The sequence below is a fragment of the Rhinatrema bivittatum genome, chromosome 2 (genome assembly GCF_901001135.1).
Source record: "Rhinatrema bivittatum chromosome 2, aRhiBiv1.1, whole genome shotgun sequence".
In the NCBI taxonomy this organism is placed as follows: domain Eukaryota; kingdom Metazoa; phylum Chordata; class Amphibia; order Gymnophiona; family Rhinatrematidae; genus Rhinatrema; species Rhinatrema bivittatum.
In genome coordinates this window covers 435,100,569-435,114,308 of record NC_042616.1, presented here as the reverse complement: position 1 = coordinate 435,114,308, position 13,740 = coordinate 435,100,569, and the positions used below count along the sequence as shown (strand labels likewise).

General features: G+C 41.8%; 1 protein-coding gene across 4 annotated transcripts in view; it reads right to left on the bottom strand.

Annotated features, from left to right (window-relative positions):
• The window catches only part of CDH12 (cadherin 12), a 2,479,035-nt gene that overhangs the window by 146,089 nt on the left and 2,319,206 nt on the right, over positions 1-13,740 (bottom strand). The gene's annotated exons all lie outside the window — the stretch shown is intronic.

Below are 13,740 nucleotides of genomic sequence, written 5' to 3'. Positions count from 1 at the left end.
AGGAGAAAGATTCAAGCATTGGATATTCAGATATCAAAAAGGATATTTAGGAGTCAGGGAGCTTAGAATCTATCCAAAAAAGCCTCACAATTTGTTTTCAATTCTGTCTTTACCAGAAGATGGGGACCCCTATAACTGTGAAGCTGTTGTTCACATCGATGCTCAATTTTGTCCTGATGTACTCAATATTTCACTTACTCATTCTGACGATTTATTTTATTGATGACCCTTGTCTTAGAGATTCTTCAGGTTCCTTAAAGGCTGAGTATGCCGTGTGCTCTCCCTCCACCGTCATTGAAGCAGCATGACAGACCTCACAATTTGCTTCTCTGCAGTTGCCGAGGTATTTATCATCACTTTGGCCTGTTTCTTGGCTGCTTCTCTTATGGTCAATATTTACACTAATTCCCAGTAAGTCCTTGGAGTGGTTCATCATTTTGGCACCATTTGGAAGAGTAAAGGTTTTCTTATCTCCTCTGGACCTCCCATTAAACATTATGGGGTAGATTTTATAAATTTACCCGCTCGCGAACAAAAGTATGCTGGATTTTATAAGATACGCGCGTAGCCTGTTCCCTCCGCTTCCCCTCCCTAACCCACCCCCCCGGTCCTATCTAAACCCCCCCACACCTTTGTTGGCAGATTTATGCCTGCCGAAAGAAGGCGTAAATCTGCACGCGCCAGCGGGCTGCTGGCACGCCATCACCCGACCCGGGGGCTGGTCCGGAGGCATCGACCACGCCCCCGGGTCAGCGCCACGCTCCCGGTCCCGCCCCAAACCGCCCCCTGACCCCCGGACACGCCCTCTCCCGCCCCTTTTACGAAACCCCGGGACTTGCGTGCGTCCCGGGGCTATGCGCGCGCCGGCAGCCTATGCAAAATAGGCGCGCCAGTGCGTGAGTGCCCTGCGCGTGTAAATCCAGCCAGATTTACGCGCGCAGGGCTTTTAAAATTTGGCCCTATGAATGCATTCAATCTCTGCTTTCACCCTCATAGATTACAATGTGAAATGTTCTGCATATTCCTCAGCTGATATCTTTGAAGCTTGGGAATGCTTATGAGGATGCAGTGGCCCGCCAGGTGGCCCACTCTAACTCTCACTCTTTTTCTCCCCCTAATGATACTTTGTTTCCTCTGCAGATGCTGGACCAGATTTTTGTCCCTGATCTTCTTTTACAAAATGAAGTGACTGAAGAACTGCTTCTGTGAAGATGTCAAAATTGTGTGGTCTCCCCAGATGGCCACTGGCAAGGTCCCAATGGACTTCCAGTGGCCCCTTTCACCATACTGTCATTCCTTAATTGCTAGGCTCACAAGGATTCTCATGTGAGCAAAGAGGTACAGACTTATTGGTGGGCACCAAATCTAGGCCCCATTATCTTAAGTGTTGTACAGAAATATTATACCTGCACAGTCCATAATATTACTCCTGGGGGAATTCCGCGCTACTGCGGAATGCAGAATTTGCGCATAATTCCTCCTCCGTGCAGATTTCCTCCCTCACGTCCCAGATTTCTTAGATTTCATCGCCGCCGCGCAGATTTCATCCCTTGCTGCCCTTCCTCGCACCGTTGCCGTTGCCTCGCAATTTCCTCCCACAATGAAAAAGGATTAAAAAAACTGGAAGCATGCCAGGGGCATCGCATCGCAGCACGGCACCTGCAATGAAAAATTACAAGTGATCCCCAAAACCCATTTCCTCTCCAGCCTGCACCGGTTCCGCAGCAGATTACAAGCGAAGGACTCCTTCAGGTACATGCAGCCCCAGGGCAGGTCCGGGCAGCAGCGCGCACCGTCTCCAGCAGTGCTGTGCGCTGTTCTCGCTCGCACTTCAGTCACCACAAACACTGCTTTCCAAAAGTAGCCCAGCGAGGATGCTCCCCCATATCGTCCCCAGTGAAAAATCTGTTGTATGTTTAACCATGAAATCCCTATTTTTAATGGTAAAGGTGCCAGCGCAGAAGAGAAATAACAGAACATGTTAATAATTTTCCCTATAGCATGCACCATGGTTTAGCTTCCTCCTGAGCCCTGATAGCGAAGGGGGAAAGAGAAAGAGAGAAGGGGAAAAGAGAGAAAGAAGAGGGAAGGGGGAAAGAGAGAAATAAGGGGGAAAGGGGAAAGAGAGAAAGAAGGGGGAAAGGAGAAGAGGGGGAAAAAGAGAGGAGGGGGAAAAAGAGAGGAGGAGAAGAGGGAGAGAGAGAAGGGAGGGGAACAGAGGGGAGGGGAAGGGGGACAGACTCAGGTGGAGAGGCTAGCAACAACTGCAGCAGTCCCTGCCAGCTTGGCTCATCAAGTTGCCAGGGACACTCGGCACTGAAATGCAGAATAATTTGCAAAAAATATTGTTTTATTTTGAAAAATAAATGTGCAGAATTTTGCAGAATTTAGAAAATGTGTGAACAGAATTTTTTTTTTGTTGCAGAATTTTTAATTTTTTTGCGCAGAATTCCCCCAGGAGTAATAATATAGAGAAATGATTATGAGTTGCACCATCACATTTGAGCACCTTCTGGAGACCATTTGTGATGCTACAAATTGATGTTTCATGATTCCACATTTGAACTGCTGCATGCATATTTATTGGTTGACTAGAAACATTCCCTACAGCTAAGGATGATGTTGTACCAGTTGCTAAGAAACTGCTGAAAGATGTCATCTGAAGGATTGGGATAACATAGATTATTAAAAGTGACAGGTTTTCATATTTCACAGGGCAAGTGATACAACAAGTAGGAAAAGCAATGGGGATTAAGTTACTTTACCAATGCCCTTATAGACTCCAGGCTTCAGGTTTCATTAAATGTTTAAATCAAGTTCTAAATAATAAACTGGCCAAGCTAACATAAGAACATAAGAAATTGCCATGCTGGGTAAGACCAAGGGTCTATCAAGCCCAGCATCCTGTTTCCAACAGAGGCCAAACCAGGCCACAAGAACCTGACAATTGCCCAAACACTAAGAAGATCCCATGCTACTGATGCAATTAATAGCAGCGGCTATTTCCTAAGTCAACTTGATTAATAGCAGTTAATGGACTTCTCCTCCAAGAACTTATCCAAAACTTTTTTGAACCCAGCTACACTAACTGCACTAACCACATCCTCTGGCAACAAATTCCAGAGCTTTATTGTGCATTGAGTGGAAAAAAAAATTCTCCAATTAGTCTTAAATGTGCTACTTGCTAATTTCATGGAATGCCCCCTAGTCCTTCTATTATTCGAAAGTGTAAATAACCGATTCACATCTACTCGTTCAAGACCTCTCATGATCTTAAAGACCTCTATCATATCCCCCCTCAGCCGTCTCTTCTCCAAGCTGAACAGCCCTAACCTCTTCAGCCTTTCCCCATAGGGAAGCTGTTCCATCCCCTTTATCATTTTGGTTGCCCTTATCTGTACCTTCTCCATCGTAACTATATCTTTTTTGAGATGCAGCGACCAGGATTGTACACAGTATTCAAGGTGTGGTCTCACCATGGAGCAATATAGAGACATTATGACATTTTCCATTTTATTAACCATTCCCTTCCTAATAATTCTTAACATTCTGTTTGCTTTTTTGACTGCTGCAGCACACTTAGCCGATGATTTTAAAGTATTATCCACTATGTTGTCTAGATATTTTTCCTGGGTGGTAGCTCCTAATATGGAACCTAACATCTTGTAACCACAGCAAGGGTTATTTTTCCCTATATGCAACACCTTGCACTTGTCCACATTATATTTCATCTGCCATTTGTATACCTGATGCTCTTCCCTTGGTCCTCATGAGCATTAGAAACATACCCAATTACAAGCATGGACTTAATTCTCAGGAAATTCTCATGGGAAGACCCATGGCAGTGCCTTCTATGACCCATAGCAGTGCCTTCTATGACCAAATTACCAGTTGACATATACTTTGCTCAAGATGAACTGATTTTACCATTAGTTTCCCAGTAATATCAACAGGTTAAAAGATCCATCAGAAGATCTCCCCAGTTTTCTTAGATCCACCTAAGCAAGTTCCCCCAGATGTACAATCTGGTGAGTTCGTGTACTTCAGGGTATTTCAGTGAAAGAACTGTTTGCATCCTTTGTGGAAATGGCCATACAAGAACTGTTAGTAAGCCATTCAGCTCTGAAATTACAAGGACTTGATCATTAGATACATAATTATCAAGTCCTTGTAATTTCCTTGTAAAAAGACCTATAATTCAGAACCAATGATACTGCTAAATGGAAGTGAGACATGCCTGAATCCAGCTGGGACAGATCTACCATCATTTAGGACTAGATAAAGTAAAGGCATCATCTAGTCCTCACTGATCCACTGACATAGCTAGGCATCCCCTGGAGTCAGGGTCATATTGTTCTCACTATTGTTTCTAGTTCTTCTGTCTTCCAATGTACTTTCCTCACATGATCATAAGAATGGTTTTATTCATTTGACCAAGACCATCCTATCAGGTCTCAACGTTACGAATTACTGGATTTGTACCTATTTTCCAATGAATATCCTTGCCTGCTATTAAAATGGCAAATAGCTGGATAAATACTACTTATCTAGCTGAATGATGGCTGCTGAATATATTGGTAAACTCAGCAACTGCTAGATTTATTTAGATTTTTTTTATTCCGCTTTTCACACTTTTTTTATGCACTTCAGAGTGGATTACATTCAGGTACTGTAGGTATCTGGATAAGTCACTTATATTTTAGCCATATAAAAGTAGGAAGGTAATAGACGGATTGGGAGTGGTGATAATTAGCCGAAAAACATAACTGGCTAAGTATCAATATTGATATTTAGCCAGATAAGTTAAACAGTTAAGTTTAGACCTGCTATTCAGTATATCTAGACTTAGCTGGATAATACCTATCCATCTAAGTAGCATTTTGTGTACTTAGTTGGCTGTACCTGAATATCTAACCCTTCTTTCTAACATCTGCATAGCTGCCCTAGTCAATCTTACCCTAATACAACCTTGAGGTGAGTTCTTCAGCAGACATTTATTTATTTTATTTATTTAGAAACTTTTTTATACCGACATTCATAGAACATATCATATCGGTTTACAGATCAATGGGGAAAAACCAAAAAAAGATGAGAAATGTATTTAAAAAGTTACAATTAAAAAGGAATCAAATGAATAAGAAGGGGTGTTAGAGTGTCGAGCAGACCTAGGTAATGAGAGTAGCAGATAGTATAACCTAGGTAATGAAAGTAGCAGATAGTATAACCAATAATAAGACTGCACAGTTAGACATAGAGGATTAAATAAAACAATTCCTGTTCCATTGAACCCAATTGGCATTGGCTTGTCTATTGTTGATTAGTGTTTCCAACTCATTAATGACTCCACCAAGCTTTATGTAAATTCCAGTGATGACTACTCTTTTTTGTAACCATATTTTGATACCCAAATGGAAACTTCACTGTCCCTTCTGGATGTACTAAGAATGATAGCTGCAGTATGTGGTGCCATCAGATGCCAATAAGGGACTTTACCTTCTATTCTCTGCTCTTGTCCCAATTAATATCTATCAGAACTTTGATGCTGTTAACTTGCATTTTCTGGGAATCCCATACTATTTGTTTTTACTAGAGATGTGAATCGTTTCCAGAATAGTTTCCGGTATCGTGTTCGCAGAACTGTAGGAAATCTTCGTTTCCCTGCGGTTCTGACCGCTTTTTTTTGGCTGTCCTGAGCCAAAAATAAAAACCCCCAACCCGATCCTTCAAATTTAATTATTTACAATCCCCCACCCTCCTGACCCCCCAAAAACTTGCCTAAAGTCCCTGGTGGTCCAGCGGGGGTCCCAGGAGTGATCTCCTGCTCTCGGGTCGTCGGCTGTCAGAAAACAAAATAGCGTCAGTGCCTCTTTGCCCTCACAACAGGGGCTATCAGTGCCATTGGCCAGCCCCTATCACATGGTAGGAGCAATGAATGGCCCACACCATTTTTTAAGATTTTAATATTAGTGGCAGCCGACGACCCGAGAGCAGGAGATCACTCCTGGGACACCCGCTGGACCACCAGGGATTTTAGGCAAGTTTTTTGGGGGGTCGGGAGAGTGGGGGATTATAAATAATCAGAACTGAAGGGTTGGGGTGGGTTTGGGGTTTTTTTTTCTATGTGCCCTTTCTCCCACCCCCCAAAATGATAAGAAACCTGCACGAAATGTCGTGGGGTTTTCCTATTGGTTTCGGGGTCCCCCGATACATGACAACTTTTGAAATATCATATGATATTTCAAATTGTCGACGAATGCACATCCCTAGTTTTTACCCAATACTACTGTGACCACTTATAATTGCACCAACATTTCTCAACCTCTTTTCACCTACCTATCTGCATAAAGTAGGCATTTATCCTGTTCAATCAGACAGAAAATAGAAAAATTGGAAAAGGGTTAAAGTCCATGTACCCCCTATCAGAGCTGACGGATGGGTGACCCAATGGGAATCCCTGGCATCTTCTATCTGGACAGAAATATAAATTATAAAAGATTGTATTCCTATATGACTTCCTGATTCACATTGTGATATGTTGTGCCTCACTTTTCCATACATCCACTAAATGTAGTCTCTAAAAGTCCAGTGGATCCCTAAATTCATCCCTTTCAATGAGTCAAAAGAGGAAGGCTCTCCCTTTAACCATAGTGGATTCCAGAAGTTCATATTCATCTTCCTCCCTCACCCGGGAGTTTATGAACTTGAAGCTTTTGTACTCAATCTGTCCATGGTAGTAGAACAGATTGCAAACGGAACCAATATTTCCAGAAAGAAGTGTCTTCTTTAGCAGGAGTGGTTCTGAACAACTGAATGACCCTTGATATTTTATTAGCAAATAAAGGGGGTGTCTGTCAGGCTAACATGTCTAATTGTACATACAGATCAGTCCATGATGTGAATGCAAACGGTGTTGGGGGAGGAGGAAGTTGGAATTAGAATTTTCTGGGGATTAATTTGTGGTTTGGAAGATTGTCTTTCCCAATCACTCATGTAATCATTATTATTGCTGTAGGCTTAGGTTTGATCTTAACATTTTATTTTTGTGAGCAATGCTTTTTGTTTTTTTGCAGGAGAAATGTGTCAACTGCTGCCATCACTTTTATGACTATGATTCCATATACCTTTCCAACTTCCTCTATTCCTAGAGAGGATTCCTTTCTTACTTCTGAACCAAAAGTTGAGTGGGTGCATTAATCCAGTACTAGAGTGGATGCCGGTTGAGCTTCCTAAAGATTACTACAGTCTTGCCAACATTGATGCATAAAAAGGTTGAGATTGTCAAATCAAAAAGGAATTTCTAGTTAAATTCCCTTTTTGTAGTGTTGCATTATGGCTGGCAATACTAAGACTGCACAGTTAGATTAAGTTGCTCATGCTAAAATGCAGAAACTAGGGATGTGCGAAGCACAAACCTATCGGTTCAGGCTTCGTTTTTGGCCCGCCATGGAAATTTCGTATTTCCTGTGGTTCAGGCCTTTAAAATTCAGGGAGACCCAATTTTTGTTTTAGTGCGCACTAACTCCCATTAGTGCGTGCCAACATTAAATACAGCCTTAACAAGTAATTATTAATATTCATTAGTTTTTTGAATAAATATAAATAAGGGTATGAAACTGTCATTTTTATTTGCTAGTTTTCTGAAGTTTACCATGTATGGCATAAAAGGAGAAGTACTATTAGGTATACAAGCTGTATTGTTAACTGCGAAGGTCAGAACTGTTTCCCTATTTCTATGCTGTTTTCATGTATACAAAATCTTAATAAAAAGAGGAAGTTCTAACCACAGCAAACCTTGGTGTGATTGTGACTTTCAGTCTAATAAAGGAATAAAAGGGACCTGGAGTGATTTGGGCTGGTTGTGGCTGCAGAAACAGTTTCAGGAATATCACAAGACTTGACTAACTTGGTTTGGGTGCAATTATTTATTTACTGTGTCAGAAGTGCATAAATCAAAGTAAAGCTCACCTAGCATCAGGCTCACATATTAGGTAGACATACAGCATATGGATATCCAGTGAGGTCCTACCAGCTCCCCCTCAGGCATCATCTAGCATCATCTAGCTCTCTAGACGTGGGCTCTTATGGTAGGGTGAAGGGAACTTCCCTTCATGCAGAATCCTTGCGGCATTCAGTCTTAAGGAGGACTGAATTAGATACCTGAACCAGGCTCCTTAAGGTACAATGAGGGAGTTATCGGAACACTCAATCACATACCCTCACCCTCAGCTCAGCCTTATCAGGTTGAGCGTCCAGATGTGCCTGGGGTATATCCTGGCTCAGCTTTGAGTGCACTCCCCTCCAGTCGTACTGGCCCCAATACCCACAAGTTTTCTCCATATGGATGGAAAATGAGGATAATCTCAACCCAGGATTATTGGGTACGGGAGTTCGGGGAGGACACTTGCTTCTAGGATGGCTTGTCCTGCAGCCATCAAGCTGACTTAGGAGGTTGAACATTTCTATTCTTCTCCAATTATACATGTTAATGTCTCTTTTCTATTATAGTTGATGTGTCCTTGACACAGTAAGTCCTGGCGAATGAGCATTTTGCTACAGCAAGAATTCACCAAGGCCTGGGTAGAAGCTCGCTCCAGTTCTACCTGGATTATAAAGTCCTTAAGTCTCGCAAGTGGAACATCCACAAAATTGCAGCTTTGGAGTTTTTCCCACATGTCTTTATCATTTTGGGGCACTATCCCTGTTCTTTTCTCTTTCTCGCATTGTTCTATTAATTTGTGTTCGCACGCCAAATCATCAAGATAAGGACATTCTTCCTTTCTATGATCTTCTGTTTTACAGAAAGCACACTCCCATAGGGCCAATCGGGTTTATGCCCTACCAGGTTTATTTAATGATTCTTCAGGTTCCACCTGCCTAAATGGACAGTTGTCTTCTTCATGCCTATTCTCTGCACAAAAGGCACAAAAAGAGAGGGTCTGCAAAGCCCCACTTCTGGGTTGTTCCTGTCTGTCCGAACTCCTCTTTTTCTTTCGGGTTGCAGGTCATCGCAGGTTGAGGGCATTATTTTTAAATATGCGTACTTCTTCCTCATGCGTTGGCTGGATGGCCAGGCTTACATCCATAGGTTCACTTTATCCATACAGACAGTACTTTGCCAAGTGTCCTTTCTATCTGCAGTTAAAACATGGGGAAGAGATTGATGTCTGGAACCTGGGTACAGAGGCTGAGCTCCCTATTTTGGAGGTTCATTGCTGAGGTCCCCTATCTTCTTTACCATGCCAGGGCACTGTTATGGGTTGTCTCTCCAAGCCCCTTATGCCAGAAGGCATTTACTGTGTCTGATAGGCTTCTGCCACTTCCAGGGCTCTCTCCACGATGAGCCTGATATGTCAGCTGACTCAATTCCACATGGGCCAGTCCATTCTAGGAACAGCTCCAGGAGTATTTGATGAGCCACTTCCTGTCTTGACCTTTCCTCCGGCTCACTCACTTCTACCCGGCATCTTTCAAATGATGAAAGAGGTGTCTGGGGCTCTACCTGGGCTGTAGGCAACCTGTTGGAACTGCTGCCAATAGTATTCTCGAAAGTACCCTGCTCTCTGTAGTGTAGCAGCCTTGATGTCCTCATAGGAAGCCCTCCCATCTGGATTAATGGCCTGGAATGCTGCTTGATGTTTGCCTGTGAGCAAATTAGCCAAGTAATTTCTCCAGCTGGTCACTGGCCAGGCCAATAGGTGGGCAGTCCATTCAAAGGTTTTAGAAAGACCTCTGGGTCCTCCATCCTCTTCATCTTAAACTAGATATGTGAAGATAAAGGTACCTGAGATATTCTGGATGCAGCCAATTGCAAGGTCTCAGCTAACTGAGTTAAGACTGCACCTTGCTGTGTTAATTGGTCTTGTAGCCACTGCTTTTTATCTATTTGTATTTGTACAGCATTTTGCAGCTATTGCAGACCTGTGGCCAGGACTTGTATTAACTGCTCAATATTATCTCCCTTTGAGGCCAGATCCCAAACGGATAACTCTCACAAGGCAGAGAAAACAAAAAACACCTGCTGGACAGTCGGCCCTAACTTACTACTTAACTCCAACTGCTCGAGTGGGGATAGCCCCCTTGTGTTGCTGTAATAGAAACCGAAGTCAGAAGGCCAGGAAAAAATTAAATTCTGCAAGCTGTTTTTTTTTTCCTTCTTCCTGGAGGCTGTGGGTTTTTACTTGTGCTTTCTGCTTAAGCAAAAAAAATTCCCACTCTGATACCATGTGTAGTGTATTCAGGCCAGCTGTGGCCACAGGAACAGTTTCAGAAATACCACAAGACTTGAGTAACTTAGTTTGGATGCAATTATTTATTTACAGTGCGTCACAAGTGCATAAATCAAAGTAAAGCTCACCTTGCATCAGGCACACATATTAGGTAGACATACAACTAATGGATATCCCATGTGGTGCTACCAGCTCCCCCTGAGGCCGCCTCTAGTTCTCTAGACCTGGGTTCTGTTGTGCGTCCCAGCCGCGTGGGTGCTGCAACCGGGCCTGCTCACCTGGCATTTCTGTCCATTAGCACAGGCTTACCCACTGCTGTTAACCCCCGGTGTCCCTGTCACTCACTGCGGCCTCCCTAGGCGTCTCCATCCTAACAGGCCTCACAGCGAAGCTCCCATTGGGGCTTCGCGTCCTCGGCCGGCTCGGCCCCAACCCTAGGCACGTGACCAGTGCCAAAAATCCAAAATGCATAACATGGTTTTAAAACTCTGAGTTTTCTCCTAGCATGCCCTTTTCTGATCATAGCTAGAGAGGAAATATAGTGCTACTCACACATGCTTCATAGAGATGTGCATTGGGTTTTTTTTTTTGTTTGAGGCTTCGTTTTTAGGCCCCTGTGGGAAACTCCATTTTTCCCGTGGTTCGTGGGGTTTTTTTTTTTTGTGGGCTCTTGATTTTTGGGTTAATGTGTGCTAACTCGCGTTAGCATGCACTAATGTTTTAAAGTTAATGCTCACTAACTCGAAATACAAATTTTTCTGAAATTTCGGAAAAATTATTTTCGGTTTTTGTTGCCCCTGAACCATGCCAAATTAGACAATTTTGTTGAAATTGTCTAATTCGGGGAAAATGAAAGCACATCCCTAATGCTTCAGACCTTCTGGTGGCAGTGGGTCAACATTACTTGATCCAGATAGCAGCGATAGGCTTGTTTAGAAACATTCTTCACTGTGATTTCTCATGCATGTGGTTTCCTTGCCAATGTGCCCTGACTCAACTCTGACAGAGTGGTGAGGTCACACAGGGAAGGACTGGTTTCTGTAGTTACTTGCACCTGTTACAGAGCCATAGACATCAATGGGCTATAGAAATAAATAAGAAACATGAATGAATGGGACAAAAAATATGTGTTTCATTTTTGTTACTCCCTCCTTGTGTTTTGTAGACCCATAAATGAAATGAATAGGGACTCATTTGTTAAGTTTTACCCATTGGTTTCAAACAAATTCACATCCCTATGAAATGGAAGCTATAGCAAACACCTGCTTCCATTTTGTGCAAAATAGCACCCTGTCCATAGGTATCATTTTACAAGTGACAGAAGGAACGCCTATCAGGGTTGGAGAGAGGGCAAACTAGGAAAACAGTGCATTTGGATCTGAATTTCAATATGACATACATGTCTTCCCAGCTATTTCCTGCCCTTACAGATTTTGGATACAAAGTCCACATATACTCTGTATAACCAGATCTTGAAGACAGTATACCTCGGTGAAGATTTGACATCATTTTGGAGTGAGGAAAGTCTCACAAAGATGAGATTTCTACTTATGTTATCTCACCCTAGCTTGATAGTACCCTGTTAAAGAATCCATCAAGCTAGGGTGATGGAACATTCTAGAAATCTCATCTTTGTGAGACTTTCATCACTCCAAATGACATCAAATTTTCACTGAGGTGTACTTTGCAGTTTGTACATCTCACTCTGCATGTAAAACTGGTCCCTAAACCACCACCTCACCTTGAGCTATTAGCTGGCCCTCCAATAGGCATATAAATATTTGAATACTATGAAAGCCTTATAAATAGTCTCTCTCTCTCTCAACATAAGAAATTGTCATACTGAGTCAGACCAAGTGTCCATCAACCCCAGCATTCTGTTTACAACAGTGGCCAATCCAGGCTATAAGTACCCAAAAGCTAAGTATATCCTATGCTAGTAATAGCAGTGGCTATTTTCTAAGTCAACTTGATTAATAGCAGGTAATGGACTTCTTATCCAAGAACTTATCCAAACCTTTTTTAAACTCAGCTACACTGCAGTAACCACATACCCTGGCAACAAATTCCAGAGTTGAATTGTACGTTGAGTGAAAAATAATTTTCTCTGATTAGTTTTAAATGTGCCTCGTGCTAACTTCGTGGAGTGCCCCCTAGTCTCTCTCTCTCTCAGCATTTCATAAGCTGCAAAATAGGAAGTATTGCAGGCTGTGCAAAGTTTACCACACCATGCGATACTACCTATGCAAAGTGCTATGTTACTGCACAGTGTGGTAATTCTAAAAATTACCCTAACCACACCTCTTTCCCTTACCCCAGGTGTTATCCATGCAAGATTATAGCATTTTGATGAATCTAGGGGTTAAATTGTGAGTCCTTTGGGGATAGAGATAACTACAGTACATTACTGTAATCTGCTTTGAAGTGCCAAAAAGCAGAATATAAAAACCTAATAAATAAATAAACTTGGACCAAGTTTTCATGTATATATACCTCTTTTTTTTTTTTGTTAAATTGCTTTAAATATATCTCCAGATGTTTTAAATACTAGATTGTTTTTCCAGGTTGAAAAATCCTTTTCTGTTGGTTAGCTACCATTGATGAGCTGCATAAAAGAGAGAAAAAAATGCCCATCTTTTTTCTTAAGGACTCAAATCACAAAATGCTTACCTGCTTCTCATCAATTAGCTGGGTCTCTAGGTGTCTCCTTTAAAATAGTAATTTAACAATTGCCAGTCCCTTAAATATGTAAGATTAGCTTGCTTCTTCAAAACAGCAACTTGCTTATTTGGTCTGTGGCTTTCACTCCAGGTTTATGTCTATGCCTTCTATTTTGTCTGGATCTTTTTTTTTTCTTCCATTTAATTTTTTAATAATAAATGGTATGCACCATTACTTTGGCCATACTGCCATTTTTTTCTACAAATTTCCTACTAGAAGTTCACTATTGCACTCATATTTGACTTATACCAGTGTGGTGTCTGCAATGGCTTCTGATAAGTTCCAGTAGAATGGCATTCTGATTTACTTAGATTCAAATGGTGGACAGGGCAAAGTAGGAAAATCAGAGCCAAATTAATTACCGGTATCTAAAACATTTACTGTTAGTGTTTTGTTTGAATGGCATACTGGCTGGCTGAATATGGGTTATTCCAGTTAGCCAGTGTTGTTTTACCTCTTTCTACTGATATCAGGGGACATTACTGAAGAAGCTTATTGATTTCCATTGTATATTACTGGGCTAAATGTGGAAACTTTGCACTGTTGCTAATATTACAGCTGACACAAAAACAAAGGATGTCTTTTTTCAGTTCTATCATTCAAACCCCTTTCTCTAGTACTAACCATGCTATCATTATTTAAAATAACTATTTCTGATGAGAAATAGAAATAAATACAATGACATCCCTAAGTTTATAAAAGCTGATTTGCATTGCTCATTATATTTATGTATTTAAATATACAGTATGTTTGCTACAATCCAGTGCCAATGGCACAATCTTGCAGGCAATTG